This window comes from Hyla sarda, chromosome 1 (assembly GCF_029499605.1).
Source record: "Hyla sarda isolate aHylSar1 chromosome 1, aHylSar1.hap1, whole genome shotgun sequence".
NCBI lineage: Eukaryota > Metazoa > Chordata > Amphibia > Anura > Hylidae > Hyla > Hyla sarda.
In genome coordinates, this window is record NC_079189.1 from 82,269,862 (window position 1) to 82,284,474 (window position 14,613).

The 14,613-nt window shown below is 41.7% G+C and overlaps 1 protein-coding gene and 1 long non-coding RNA gene across 9 annotated transcripts in view; one reads left to right on the top strand and one right to left on the bottom strand.

Moving 5' to 3' along the window:
* Positions 1-14,613, bottom strand: part of LOC130355835 (uncharacterized) — a 94,961-nt gene that overhangs the window by 21,607 nt on the left and 58,741 nt on the right. For 5 of the 7 annotated variants that reach the window (XR_008888679.1, XR_008888677.1, XR_008888675.1 and 2 more), the window contains one exon: positions 8,590-8,687. This is a non-coding gene — a long non-coding RNA (uncharacterized LOC130355835). Of the gene's footprint in view, positions 1-8,589; positions 8,688-9,915; positions 10,036-14,613 lie in introns of all 7 variants that reach the window. The other 2 variants (XR_008888680.1, XR_008888678.1) reach the window with 1 other exon arrangement.
* The window catches only part of TBC1D1 (TBC1 domain family member 1), a 254,893-nt gene that overhangs the window by 18,724 nt on the left and 221,556 nt on the right, over positions 1-14,613 (top strand). The gene's annotated exons all lie outside the window — the stretch shown is intronic.

Here is a 14,613-nt window from a genome sequence, read left to right on the forward strand (position 1 = left end):
AAAAACATTGCGGCCAGATGTTAGCTGTAAATCAATAAGAAATCGCTAAATTATTTTTCTACTTTGCGTTTTTCAGTTTGGCATTTTTTAAAATCCTTTTGGCTTTTTTTCACTCTTTTTCAGCTCCTTGGTGGTTTTGCAAAATTGCAGCATATTGAGCCTATGCCATTTTTTCCCCTGAAATCGTGGCGTTTTTCTTCCATAGAAGGCTATGGAAGTAAAAATGCCAAGAAAAACGCCATGTGGGGGTACTCCCGTGGAATTTTATTTTTTTTTTTAATCAACTGGTGCCAGAAAGTTAAACAGATTTGTAAATCACTTCTATTAAAAATGTTTAATCCTTCCAGTACTTTTTAGGGGCTGTATACTAAATCCAAAAAAGAAATCCAAAAAATAAATGCATTTCCTCCGATGTCATGACCACAGTGCTCTCTGCTGACCTCTGCTGTCCATTTTAGGAACTGTCCAGAGCAGCATATGTTTGCTATGGGGATTTTCTCCTTCTCTGGACAGTTCCTACAATAGACAGCAGAGGTCAGCAGAGAGCACCGTGGTCATGACATCGGAGGAAATGCATTTCTTTTTTGGATTTCTCTTTAGTATACAGCCCCTAAAAAGTGCTGGAAGGATTAAGATTTTTTTTTTAATAGAAGTGATTTACAAATCTGTTTAACTTTCTGGCACCAGTTGATTTAAAAAAAAAAAAGTTTTCCACGGGAATACCCCTTTAAGGACTCAGCATTTTTCCGTTTTTGCATTTTCATTTTTTCCTCATCATCTTCTAAAAATCATAATGCTTTCAATTTTGCACATAAAATTCCATATGATGGCTTATTTTTGATCGAAACGGAAAAAAATTCATTGTGCGACAAAATTTAATTTTTTTTTAAATGTTGTAAATTTTGGGGGCTTCCGTTTCTACACAGTTCATTTTTTTGGTAAAAATGACACCTTATCTTTATTCTGTAGGTACATATGGTTAAAATGATACCCTACTTATATAGGTTTGATTTTGTCTTACTTCTGAAAAAAATCATAAATACATGCAGGAAAATGTATATGTTAAAAATTCTCATCTTCTGACCTCTATAACTTTTTTATTTTTCCGCATACGGGCCAGTATGGGGCTCATTTTTTGTGTCATGTTCTGAAGTTTTTATCGGTACCATTTTTGTATCGATCTGACTTTTTTGATTGCTTTTTATTCATTTTTTCATGATATAAAAAGTGACCAAAAATACGCTATTTTGGACTTTTTTTGCGCGTACGCCATTGACCGCGCGGTTTAATTAACAATATATTTTTATAGTTCGGACATTTCCGCACGCGGCAATGCCACACGTTTATTTTTATTTACACTGTTTTTTTATGGGAAAATGGGGGTGATTCAAACTTTTATTAGGGAATAAATTACCTTTATTAACTTTTTTTTTTGCAGTGTTATAGCTCCCATAGGGGGCTATAACACTTCACACACTGATCTTTTACACTGATCCCTGCAAAGCCATAGCTTTCCATAGATCAGCGTTATAGGGGGTTGATTGCTCAAGCCTGTAGCTCAGGCTTGGAGCAATCAAACGCCGATCGGACGCGACGGAGCAAGGTAAGGAGACCTCCGCTCGTGTCCTAGCTGATCAGGACATCGCGATTTTATCGCGATAGTCCCGATCAGCCCAACTGAGCTGCTGGGAAGCTTTTACTTTCGTTTTAGATGCGGCAATCAACTTTGATCGCCGCGTCTAAAGGGCTAATTGCGCTCGGCACAACGATCGGTGCCGCACGCTATTAGCCCAGGGTCCCGGCTATAATAATCCGCCGGGACCGACACGGTATGATGCAGGGTCACGGCCTGCGTCCTTAAGAGGTTAAAAAAAATTATTAAATAGATACAGTAGTGATGGAAGAAATAGTATTTTACGAAATTTATCTTTTTTTAATGACATTTTTATTAATTTTTAAACAGGGATCAATTTATGTGTGCGCGCAGGGCACTAAAAATATAGCCGACAATAATAAAATGTAGTGTGTGTGTGTTTTTCACTTTTTTCTTGATTTTTTATATTTTTTAGGTAGTATTACTACTCCCAGCATGGAACACATTGTTTCATGATGGGAGTAGTAGTACCTGTACTAATTGACAGATCGCCCTGGTTCCATTGCCAATCAAAACTCTCTGTGGGAAATATGAATAGGTGTATATATACGTCAGTGCAGGGGACCATAGAAGAGCAGCCGCCCGTATCTATACATTATACAGGAGGATCACAGCAGGTGTCAGGAGTGACATCCACTGTGATCTTTCCTTAACTGCAGTTAAGCACACTCTGCTCCATGCTGGGAGCTGTAGTACCTGCATTAATAGACAGATCGCAACAGGTGTCAGAAGTTACACTCGCTGCGATCTGTCTATTAATGCAGGTACTACAGCTCTCAGCATGGAGCAGAGTGTGCACCATGTTGGGAGTAGCAGTAGTACCTGCAGTTAAGTACAGATCACAGCAGGTGTCACTCGTGACACCCGATGCGATCGTCCTATCTATTGCAGAGATGCGGAGCGGCTTTCTCCTGCGCTCCGCATCTCTGCACCTAGTTCCGGCCGGCCAGTGATATGAATAGAACATCACTCATTCATATTTCCTGCTGAGAGCGGGGATTGGCTGCAACCATCCGGCCAATCCCCACTCTGGGTGGAAAATATGAATTTCTATTCACATCACTGGCCGGCCCGGAATATAGAGCAGAGATGCGAACGCTGTATACAGCTGCTCCACATCTCTGCTATATTATGGATGATCGCATCGGGTGTCAGGAGTGACACCCGGGGGGATCTGTCTAATAGTACAGGTACTACTACTCCCATCATGGACCAGTCTGTTCCATGCTCGGAGTAGTAGTACTACCTAAAATATTTAAAACATTGAGAAAAAAAAGTGAAACACACACACTTTTTATTAAAAATGCATAAAAATTTTGTTTTAAAAAATAAAAAAAAATAAAAAATTTTGTTAAATACTCTTTTTCCCATCCCTACTGCATCCTTTTTTTTTTTTTTTTTGGGTACCCTACAAATTTAGAAAAAAATGCCAAAGGGGCCAAAAATGCAATTTCCACTCAAATGCAAAAACGTCATAAAAAAACACCAGAAAAAACGTCAGATGCAGGAAATTGCACTGGCATTTTTTCTGGCATGTTTTTTTTCACACAAAAAAAACGCAGGGAAAAAAAACCCCAAGCCTTAGCCTTAGGCTGGGTTCACACCACGTTTTCTTAAATACGGTTCCCGTATATGGTTTGGAGGAGGGGGGCGGGGCTTAATCGCGGCGCCCGTATTCGGGAACCGTATTTAATGCAAGTCTATGAGCCGACCGGAGTGAACCGCAGCCTCCGGTCGGCTTCGTTTTCGGCCATATGCGGTTTCCCGACCGCAGGCAGAAACGTGGTCGACCACGTTTCTGCCTGCGGTCGTGAAACCGCATACGGCCGAAAACGAAGCCGACCGGAGGCTGCGGTTCACTCCGGTCGGCTCATAGACTTGCATTAAATACGGTTCCCAACTACGGCTGAGTGCGGGCGCCGCGATTAAGCCCCGCCCCCTCCTCCAAACCGTATACGGGAACCGTATTTAAGAAAACGTGATGTGAACCCAGCCTTAGAGGGGTTTCCCGTTTAATGGTTTAGACCAGTGTTTCCCAACCAGTGTGCCTCCAGCTGTTGCTGGGGGTTGTAGTTTTGCAACAGCTAGAGGCACACGGGTTAGATAACACTTGTGTAAACCATTCAGATGCCCTTATTAACATTATCAATATCATCAATGATGTTCATTCAGTGTATATGCCAAGCTTTAGCATGGTGGCAAATGTAACACTTAAATGGGCACTGTCAGATACAAAAACTTTTTATATGTTGTACATCTTGGCAAAACAATAGTTTTTCTAATATACTTCTTTTAAAAAAAAAAAAAAAATCAGATTTTATTAACCCTTTAATGACGCAGGACGTATATTTACGTCCTGCGCCGGCTCCCGCGATATGAAGCGGGGTTGCGCTGCGACCCCGCATCACATTGCGTCGGTCCCGGCGCTCATCAATGGCTGGGACCCGCGGCTAATACCACACATCGCCGATCGCGGCGATGTGCGGTATTAACCCTTTAGAAGCGGCGGACAAAGCTGACCACCGCTTCTAAAACGAAAGTGAAAGTATCCCGGCTAGTCAGTCGGGCTGTTCGGGACCGCCGCGGTGAAATCGCGGCGTCCCGAACAGCTTGCAGGACACCGGGAGGGCCCTTACCTGCCTCCTCAGTGTCCGATCGACGAATGACTGCTCCGTGCCTGAGATCCAGGTAGGAGCAGTCAAGCGCCGATAACACTGATCACAGGCGTGTTAATACACGCCTGTGATCTGTGTAGAAGATCAGTGTGTGCAGTGTTATAGGTCCCTATGGGACCTATAACACTGCAAAAAAAAAGTAAAAAAAAAGTGTTAATAAAGGTCATTTAACCCCTTCCCTAATAAAAGTTTGAATCACCCCCCTTTTCCCATAAAAAAAAATAAAACAGTGTAAATAAAAATAAAAATAAACATGTGGTATCACCGCGTGCGTAAATGTCCGAACTGTAAAAATATAGTATTAATTAAACCGCACGGTAAAAAAAAGCGTATTTTGGTCACTTTTTATACCATTAAAAAATGAATAAAAAGTGATCAAAAAGTCCGATCAAAACAAAAATCAAACCAATAAAAACTTCAGATCATGGCGCAAAAAATGAGTCCTCATACCGCCCCGTACGTGGAAAAATAAAAAAGTTATAGGGGTCAGAAGAGGACATTTTTAAACGTGTAAATTTTCCTGCATGTAGTTATGATTTTTTCCAGAAGTGCGACAAAATCAAACCTATATAAGTAGGGTATCATTTTAACCATATGGACCTACAGAATAAAGATAAGGTGTCATTTTTACTGAAATATGCACTGTGTAGAAATGGAAGCCCCCAAAAGTTACAAAATGGCGTTTTTTCTTCGATTTTGTCGCACAATGATTTTTTTCCCATTTTGTCGTGAATTTTGTGGTAAAATGACTAATATCACTGCAAAGTAGAATTGGTGACGCAAAAAATAAGCCGTAATATGGATTTTTAGGTGGAAAATTGAAAGGGTCATGATTTTTAAAAGGTAAGGAGGAAAAAACGAAAGTGCAAAAACGGAAAAACCCTGAGTCCTTAAGGGGTTAAAGAAAACTGCCATAGAAAATCCCACCAGTAGGGGTCCCCATACCTCCTAGGACACTTAAAGGGGTACTCCGGTGAAAACCTTTTTTCTTTTAAATCAACTGGTGGCAGAAAGTTAAACATATTTGTAAACTAGAAAAGAACTCCGTCCGGCACCAAAGTATGGGGTAAAAGGCTTGTCTTTATTTATTCCACAGCAGGATACATACAGTCCAAGATGTCTGACGCGTTTCGCCCTTTACAGGGCTTAATCGTAGACTACGATTAGACTAGAGTCTACGATTAAGCCCTGTAAAGGGCGAAACACGTCAGACATCTTGATCTGTATGTATCCTGCTGTGGAATAAATAAAGACAAGCCTTTTACCCCATACTTTGGTGCCGGACGGAGTTCTTTTCTAGCATAAGGAGTTGCGGGAGGTGGTGCCGGCAGTCCGCTGCACTGGTGTGAGAGGTGTCCAGCGCTGGTGAGAGCGGTATCCATATCCTTTTGCCTTACGAATATTTGTAAATTACTTCTATAAAAAAATCTTAATCCTTCCAGTACTTATTAGCTGCTGAATGCTACAGAGGAAATTCCTTTCTTTTTGGAATGCTGTTGACATCACGAACATAGTGCTTATTATAATAACGTCAGCAGAGAGAACAGTGGTCGTGATGTCATCAGAGAGCATTCCAAAAAGAAAAGAGTTTCCTCTGTAGTATTCAGCAGCTAATAAGTACAGGAAGGATTCAGATTTTTTAATAGAGGTAATTTACAAATATGTTTAACTTTCTGCCACCAGTTGATTTAAAAGAAAAAAGTTTTTCACCTGAGTACCCCTTTAAGAGTCCCACAGCATGAGCGTGTCCAAGGGTCATGCATATGAGATGGCTGATTGACAAGGCTGTAGGAGGAACACAGCCTGCAGCAACTCTGCTGTAACAGAGAGTTTTACCAATCATGTGCCTCCAGCTGTTGCAATACTACAACTCCAAGCTTGCCTGGACAGTCAAAGGATGTCTGAGCATGTTAGGAGTTGTAGTTTTTCAAAAGTTGTAGGCACACTGCTGAAGGCAACATTGTTGTAAAAAGAGTTATCCAAAAACTATACCTCCAACTATTCCAAAACTACAAGTCCCAGCATTACAGGACTGACAAAGGATGACACACATGAATGACAGAGGAAGATGTAAGTTATACACTCACCAGAGACGTGCACAGACATTTTGAAGGGCAGGGGCTCAAGTAAAAAAAAGAGGGCACTTTTCATAATTTAAAAAACGTCTGCCAGACTTAATGGGCAGATGTGCTGCGGCCCAGGGACACAGTAGACTCCGCCAGGCCTCCTTGACATTCCTATCCCCATAAAAGTTGGTGTTTTTGTAAAATAAAGTCAAGAACAGTTTCTCTGAGGTCTGCCATGTGTATATACACTTTGGCTGTGCTGTCAGTCTTATTTACAGAAAACATGTGACAGCTGCCCTATAATATACTGTATTATAGAGGAGATTTATATAAAACCTGTGCAGAGAAAGAGCGGTGCAGTTGTCCATAGCAACCAATCACATTTCTTTCAGTTTGCAGAGGGATTTTCCTCTGCAAAGGTTTTAATAAATCTCCCCCTATATGCCCCCACCTGAGCTCTATATGACAGAACGTGCATTGTATCTGGCCTAACCCAGCACCCATCCCCAATCACCCAGCACCCATCCCCAATCACCCAGCACCCATCACCAATCACCCAGCACCCATCCCCAATCACCCATCACCAATCACCCAGCACCTATCCCCAATCACCCAGCACCCATCACCAATCACCCAGCACCCATCATCAATCACCCAGCACCCATCCCCAATAACCCAGCACCCATCCCCAATCACCCAGCACCCATCCCCAATCACCCAGCACCTATCCCCAATCACGCAGCGCCCATCACCAATCACCCAGCACCCATCCCCAATCACCCAGCACCCATCCCTAATCACCCAGCACCCACCTTATGCAGGAATCTCCACACAGCTCTGGTTCTTACACTGAAGAGATGGACACCACACTAATATATGCTTACATGCTACAATATACAAGTTGGCAAAAAAAAAGAATTATAAATATACAAAGACGGCCGGGCATAGCACAGCATACAGGATGGAGGCAGGGAAGCTCCGCCTCCATTGTGCACAAGACTGACTTCGCTTACTAGCAATGTGGGGCAATACCTAGAAAACAGGAAGACCAATTTTTGTATACTGCACTGTAACCTAGTGTATTGGGTTTAGTGCGAGTAAACAGCCTGTCAGTTTCCCTTTAATTATATACCGTACCCCCCTTAATTCCCTATATACTGTGCCACCATTCATCTATTAATTCCCTATATACTGTGCCACTATTAATGAACTATATACTGTGTCACTATTAATGTACTATATACTGTGTCACTATTATTTAACTATACTGTGCCACCACTAAGGGTACGTTCACACATGCGTATTTTCTGCTACAGATCTGCTGCAGATTTGCTTTAGCAGATTTCTCTTCCCATTGTGAATGGGAAGCAAAATCTGCAGCAGATCTGCAGCAAAAATAGGCACATGTGAACGCACCCTAAGGATCTATACACAGTGCCAGCATACATAAAAATATAATGTTCCAATATAATGAAATATATACTGTACTTCCATAAATTCCCTATATACTGTGCTTACATAGTTATTACCTAGTACATAGGTAATATACACACATACAAAGAGACACTTTGACACATACATACAAGTACAAATATACATATAGAAACATAAATACACAGACACACATATAACATGGAATATATACTAAAAGATATAGCCAATAAGCACATCATACATACAGGTACACACATACAATCACTCACAGATATATACGCACATACATAGATTAACTTACTCATATATATATATATATATATATATATATATACATACACACACACATACATACACACATACATAGATTCACTTGCTCATATATATATACACACAAACACATACATAAATACATACACACATACAATGATTCACTTGCTCACATATATAGGCACATACATAGAGATACACACACATATATACACCTCACACTGACATACAGTCACTCAATATATACACAGTCACTTACACTAAGGCCCCAGCCATCCCTCTCTGCACAGGCACATACATAGAGATACACACACACATATATACACATCACACTGACATACAGTCACTCAATATATACACACTCACTTACACTAAGGCCCCAGCCATCCCTCTCTGCACAGGCACATACATAGAGATACACACACACACATATACACATCATACAGACACACTGACATACAATCACCCACATCTATACACAATCACTTACAGTAAGTAAGGGCTCCATCCCCCTCTGTATAGACTGGAGTTTCTGGCCAGGCAGACTGTGGGTGGGGCTTCTCTCTGCCTCCTCTGCTCCTGTCTCCTCTGTGTGGAGAGAAGCAGAGAAATAGCTGATAATGACCGGGTGAGTGGCGCCCCCTTCCTGCAGGGAGGGCACAGCACCCTCCATTAAACCACATACAAATCTCCCCAGCAATGGATCCTTTTTACTGAACCTTTGACAAGAAGGAAAAGACATTTATCAGCTGTAATATGCAATTTTTTTGTGAAATATGGGTGATAGATACTAGAGATGTGTGAAGTTACAGTACTTCGATTGTGCACGAACCTCGCGGCTCGGCGGTTGCTGACTTTAGCCTGCATAAATAAGTTCAGCTTTCAGGTGCTCCCGTGGGCTGGAAAAGGTGGATACAGTCCTAGGAGACTCTCTTAGTACTGTATCCACCTTTTCCAGCCCACCAGAGCACCTGAAAGCTGAACTAACTTATGCAGGATAAAGTCAGCAACCGCCGAGCCGCAAGGTTCGTGCAGAATCAAAGTACTGTAACTTCGCTCATCTCTAATAGAGACATAAAAACTTACATTTACATGATCTAGTAACTGAGTGACATATAACAGTATAACAGGTACAGTACATACAACATATAACAGGTACGTTTTAAGTGAAAGTTGGTGACTCAGACCTGCAAATGCTTAGAACAATGCTTAAAGGGGTATTCCAGGATTTTTTTTTATTTGACAATGCTACAGGGGCTGTAAAGTTAGTGTAGTTCATAATATAGTGTCTTTACCTGTGTGTGACGGTTTTCTCACAATTCTTCTGTGATTTTCACCCCAATCTTTATTTTTAACAGCATACAATATTACTGTTGTCTCAGATTTTCCCCAGGTTGCAATGCGGCCGAGACCTGATTCACTAGTCAGCTGATGACAGGGAGCCTATCTGCTTCAATGGCTGGAGGGATCAAACTGCAACTAATGCAACAGCTGTAGGCACCCTGATTGAAAACCACAGGTCTTTTTGAATGGATGCAGCTCATTTATGTTCAATGGGTGGGGTGGCTGATGTGTGGGAGGGAGGAAAATTGAATTATGGGATTTGTAGGCAAAAAAGAAAAGTCGAAAAGGAAATACCAGTTCACAAAAAGCTAGCCACAGTGTTATGGTAATCTCACAGCATAGCCATTTATCCCCAAGACATGCGCAGATCCTTCCTAAGCATGTCCATTACTGTCTGCCAGGTACGTAATAAAATCACCTTATGGTGGATAGCCCCTTTAAATCTTAGTACATTAATTCCCAACCAGTGTACCTTTAGCTGTTGCAAAACTACAAATTCCAGCATGTCCGGACAGCCAAATGTGAATTCTCCACTAAACATTGACTGTTTCATGTGAGCTTGGGTTAATCATTTCAGGGAAGGAGAACACATCTGTAATGAACAATTTAGTTGTGTGAAACATAAAAGAGGTTTTCTGGCTTCATAAAAAAAAATCCAGGAACAGGGGATAAAAAATCTAAAATAACTAAATAAATAAACAAATTAAATAAATAAACAAACAAATAAATAAGCCTAAAGTAACACCTCTGATCTCTTCAGATCAAGCACTACTACCGCTCCAGAATTCTGCAATCACCATACACTGTGCACAGGATTCTGCAGCGAGGCAGTGATTGGCTGCAGCATCTCGTGAACACTGTATGGTGATGTCACCTGGGCAGTTCCACCTGCATGCAGGGGGGTGAGTATAACTTATTTTTGAATTTTATTATCATCATGAAGGTGAAAATCCTTTAAATACAGGTTGTCCTACATTTCATATACTATACCAGGTAAATTATACCAGGGGTACACATAGAATTTTGCAAGGAAGTTTACAGGTATGGCTAGGCAAAGCCTGCACATAAATATGCACACAGACTTGACAAACTGCTCCCTCGTTGTAAGGTGAATAATGTCACTATAAATAACCCTGACTTATTGTACAACTTAAAATGCTGCTATAGAGAAAAGCTGACAAATTCCCTTTAATTTCTCATGTGGAAGTGCTAAATTGAAGAGGGTAATTGATCATTTGCGCAGATTTCCGCACACGTCATAAATTTGTGCAAAATGACAGGAAGCCCCTTAGGCTGGAATTCTGCCGCATGGCGTTTTTTTTGGCCAAAAAAACTCTGTTGCCAGATGTTAGCTGTAAATCAATGAGAAATGGCTAAATTCTTTTTCCACTTGGCGTTTTTCAGTTTGGCGTCTTTTTAATCCTTTTGGCGTTTTTCAAAAATTATAAAAAATTATAATAAAAAAGATACAGTAGTGATGGAAAAAAATTGTAATTAACGAAATGTTTATTATAACAAAATTTTTATAAATTTTTAAACAGGGATCAATTTATGTGGGCAGTCAGGGCACTAAAAATATAGCCGACAATAATAAAAATCTAGTGCGTGTGTGTTTTACACTTTTTTTCTTTTTTTTTTTAAGGTGGTACTACTACTGTTCCATGATGGGAGTAGTACTTCCTGTACTAATTGACAGATCGCCCGGGTTCCGTTGCAATCCTTCTGTATAATGTATAGATGTGGCCGGCTGCTCTTCTATGGTCCCCCTGCACTGCCGTATATATACACCTATTCATATTTCCCGCAGCGAGCTGTGATTGGCCAGATGGTTCCAGCCAATCACAACTCTCTGAGGGAAATATGAATAGGTGTATATATACGTCAGTGCAGGGGACCATAGAAGAGCGGCCGGCCACATCCAAACATTATACAGGAGGATCACAGTGGGTGTCAGGAGTGACATTCACTGTGATCTTTCCTTAACTGCAGGTACTACAGCTTACAACATGGAACAGAGTGTGCTCCATGATGGGAGCTGTAGTACCTGCATTAATAGACAGATTGCAACAGGTGTCAGAAGTTACACTCGCTGCGATCTATTAATGCAGTTACTACAGCTCCCAACATGGAGCAGAGTGTGCTCCATGATGGGAGTAGTAGTACCTACAGTTAAGGACAGATCACAGTGGGTATCACTCCTGTCATCCGCTGTGATCGTCCTATCTATTGCAGAGATGTGGAGCGTCTTTCTTCTGCGCTATGCATCTCTGCACTATACTCCGGCCAGTGATCTGAATAGAACATCACTCATTCATATTTCCCTCGTAAAGCGGTGATTGGCTGCAACCATTCGACCAATCCCCACTCTGGGCGGAAAATATGAATGAGTGATGTTCTATTCACATCACTGGCCGGAGTACAGAGCAGAGATGCGAGCGCTGTATAGAGCCGCTCCGCATCTCTGCTATATTATGGACCATCGCATCGGGCGAAATGTCTATTTGTACAGGTACTACTACTCCCATCATGGAACAGTCTGTTCCATGCTGGAACTAGTAGTACTACCTAAAAAATTTAAAAAAAAAAATAAAGAAAGAGAAGTGAAACACAGAAAAAATGTCAGACAGCAGAAAAAATGTCAGATGCAGGAAGTTGCACTGGCGTTTTTTCTGGCGTTTTTTTCTGTGAAAAAAATGCAGCAAAAAAGAAAAAAAAAGTGGAATCCTAGCCTTAATAGTACAAAGATGAAACATTCACACACATTTCTGCACCAGTTGGTCATTGGAGTACATTTGCCCAAATATTTGAAGAAAATAACTTATGTGCAAGTGATAAATTCAGTGTATCTTCTGACTACACCCCCTGGAAGCGCAAAACAAGAAAATGACAAAGCCAGTGAAGACAACAAAAAATAGCACATAATTAGATGATAATTGTAGCACAAGTCAATGTGCAAAATAAAAACACATTGGGGGAGATTTATGAAAACCTGTCCAGAGGAAAAGTTGCTGAGTTGCCCTTAGCAACCAATCAGATCACTTCTTTCATTTTTAAGAGACCTTTTCAGAAATGAAAGAAGTGATCTGATTGGTTGCTATGGGCAAATCAGCAACTTTTCCTCTGGACAGGTTTTGATAAATCTCCCCCACTGCACATGCCATTTTGCTGGTGCACGCCAGTTGATAAATTCCCCCTAAGGCCATGTTAATAAGGCAGAATGTCCGTGCGGAGTTCAGCAGGAATATTCCGCACAGACATTCCACTGCAGCAGAGTTCCATTAATTTTAATGGGATTCTGCTGCACTGTTCACACAGTGGAATCCCGATTCCTGGCATCTGCAAAAACAATAGAAATGCATTGCCGTCTATTTCCCAGTGGTCCTAGCACCTGACAGATTATTGAAATGTGCGGAATGTTCTGCACATTTTATGCCACGTGAACATGGCCTAACTGTGACATTTTCTGACACGCTACAGCTGATTTCTGGGGTTCCTAACATGGAGACACTTTGGTAGGAATCAACTGTGGGTGGGGGGGGGGGGTAGCAATTTTTTGCACATATGTACTCCAGTGACCAGCTGGAGTTTGAATATATATAAATGTTTCACTCTGTACTGTCTAATCCAAGGGCTTCCTGTCATTTGTGCAAACTAATGAAGTGACGTGTGAAACGGAATACATTTTGCACAGCAACTGGGAAAACCGCACGCTTGCTCGGCTAGTTTTACATACGCAAAAATTTGAGCTAATGGAAGTCTCCCCATAGTGATTAGCATTGCCTCTCACTTGTGGGACAGTAGATGTAAAGGAGCAGGGACTCCTGTCTTTGGCAATCTATTGTTCTCTTTATGCAGCCACTGTGGATGGTCAGAGGCTGACTAATGTCTATCGAATTACAGGAAATACAGAAGCACAGAAAAATCCTTTCCTCCAGAATGACTACCTTATCTCATATCCGTATCTCCAGCTCTGAGAACCTCCAGATACTGTACATACATGTATATGAAGACAGTTACCAGATCCTTAGATAATTGTGGTGGCCCAGTACAGGAGTTGCACCCCTGTACTTTTGCTGTCCTGTCAGGCTGCCTCCATACAGTGTCCCCTGAGCGACATGTTCCATTGTCTATTCATTTGTATGCGTGTTATATAATGTATTATACCTAAAATGTGTTATAGTTTAAGAACAGTTGACATGTGATTAACCTGTTGGGAGGTATCAGCGACAATGTGACTTAAGGGTGATCTATGGGACCCCTCCAGAGTCTCCCCCATATAAGCCCTATGTGGAGCCTCTGCTCTCTCTCTTAGTCTTTTGCTGAGTTGCAGTGAGGTCAAGTCCTAGGTGTGTGTCTGGAGTTCAGAGGAGGCCTAAAGTCAGTCAAGCAGCCACAAATTCTCAAGTCCATTGCCCCACAGGTTAAGTCAAAGCCTGGTAAGTTACAGAAGGGGTGAAGTCAGTCATAGTCTGTCATAGTCAAGTCAGTCCAAGTCATCCTGTCTCAAGTTAGCATGACCTGCATCCAAATTGTCCAAGTCCACTATAAGTTCCAGAAAGCCCTAAGGTGTCTGAAGTCACTGGTCACCTCTGTGGGCTTAGCCAAGCTGTATAGACTGTTACACCTGTCTGACTCAGTAAAGCTGCCGTTGTTCCGTAACTTGGCGTCGGAGTCATTATTTGCCCCCGTGCTTAGCGCGGTATTCCTTCGGGTGATGTAGAGGATAAACCAGGCACTGGTGTCATGAACACAAGGGGTCAAATTCATCTTCCCCTAGGGCAATTCCATCTGCCCTCATCACACCCTCACCACAACTTTTGGCATCCTACAAACAGGATACAGGTGTGTGCCTTATACCTAAAGTACCCCCTCCCCCCCAGTCTGAACTGTGTCCAATATTAAAGAGTAAAATTTGCACGCCGATGCGAACAAAGTTTGCCCCAGAAAGTGTACGGGACTGTCAGTGAAAAGTGTTTAATCCGAGGCGCTTGTGAAATAGAGGGGGAGGTGAAGAAAAGACTGTTATCTGCCATTGTGAATCGTTCAAGTACTGTGCCGACCATGTGCAAAATCAGGTCCGAAGCTATGCTACGTTACAAAGTGTTTTCTGTACCTGCAAGGGTTAAAGATGTGCTGGAGAAGTGGGCAAAAATGTCCCATGCTGGTCATT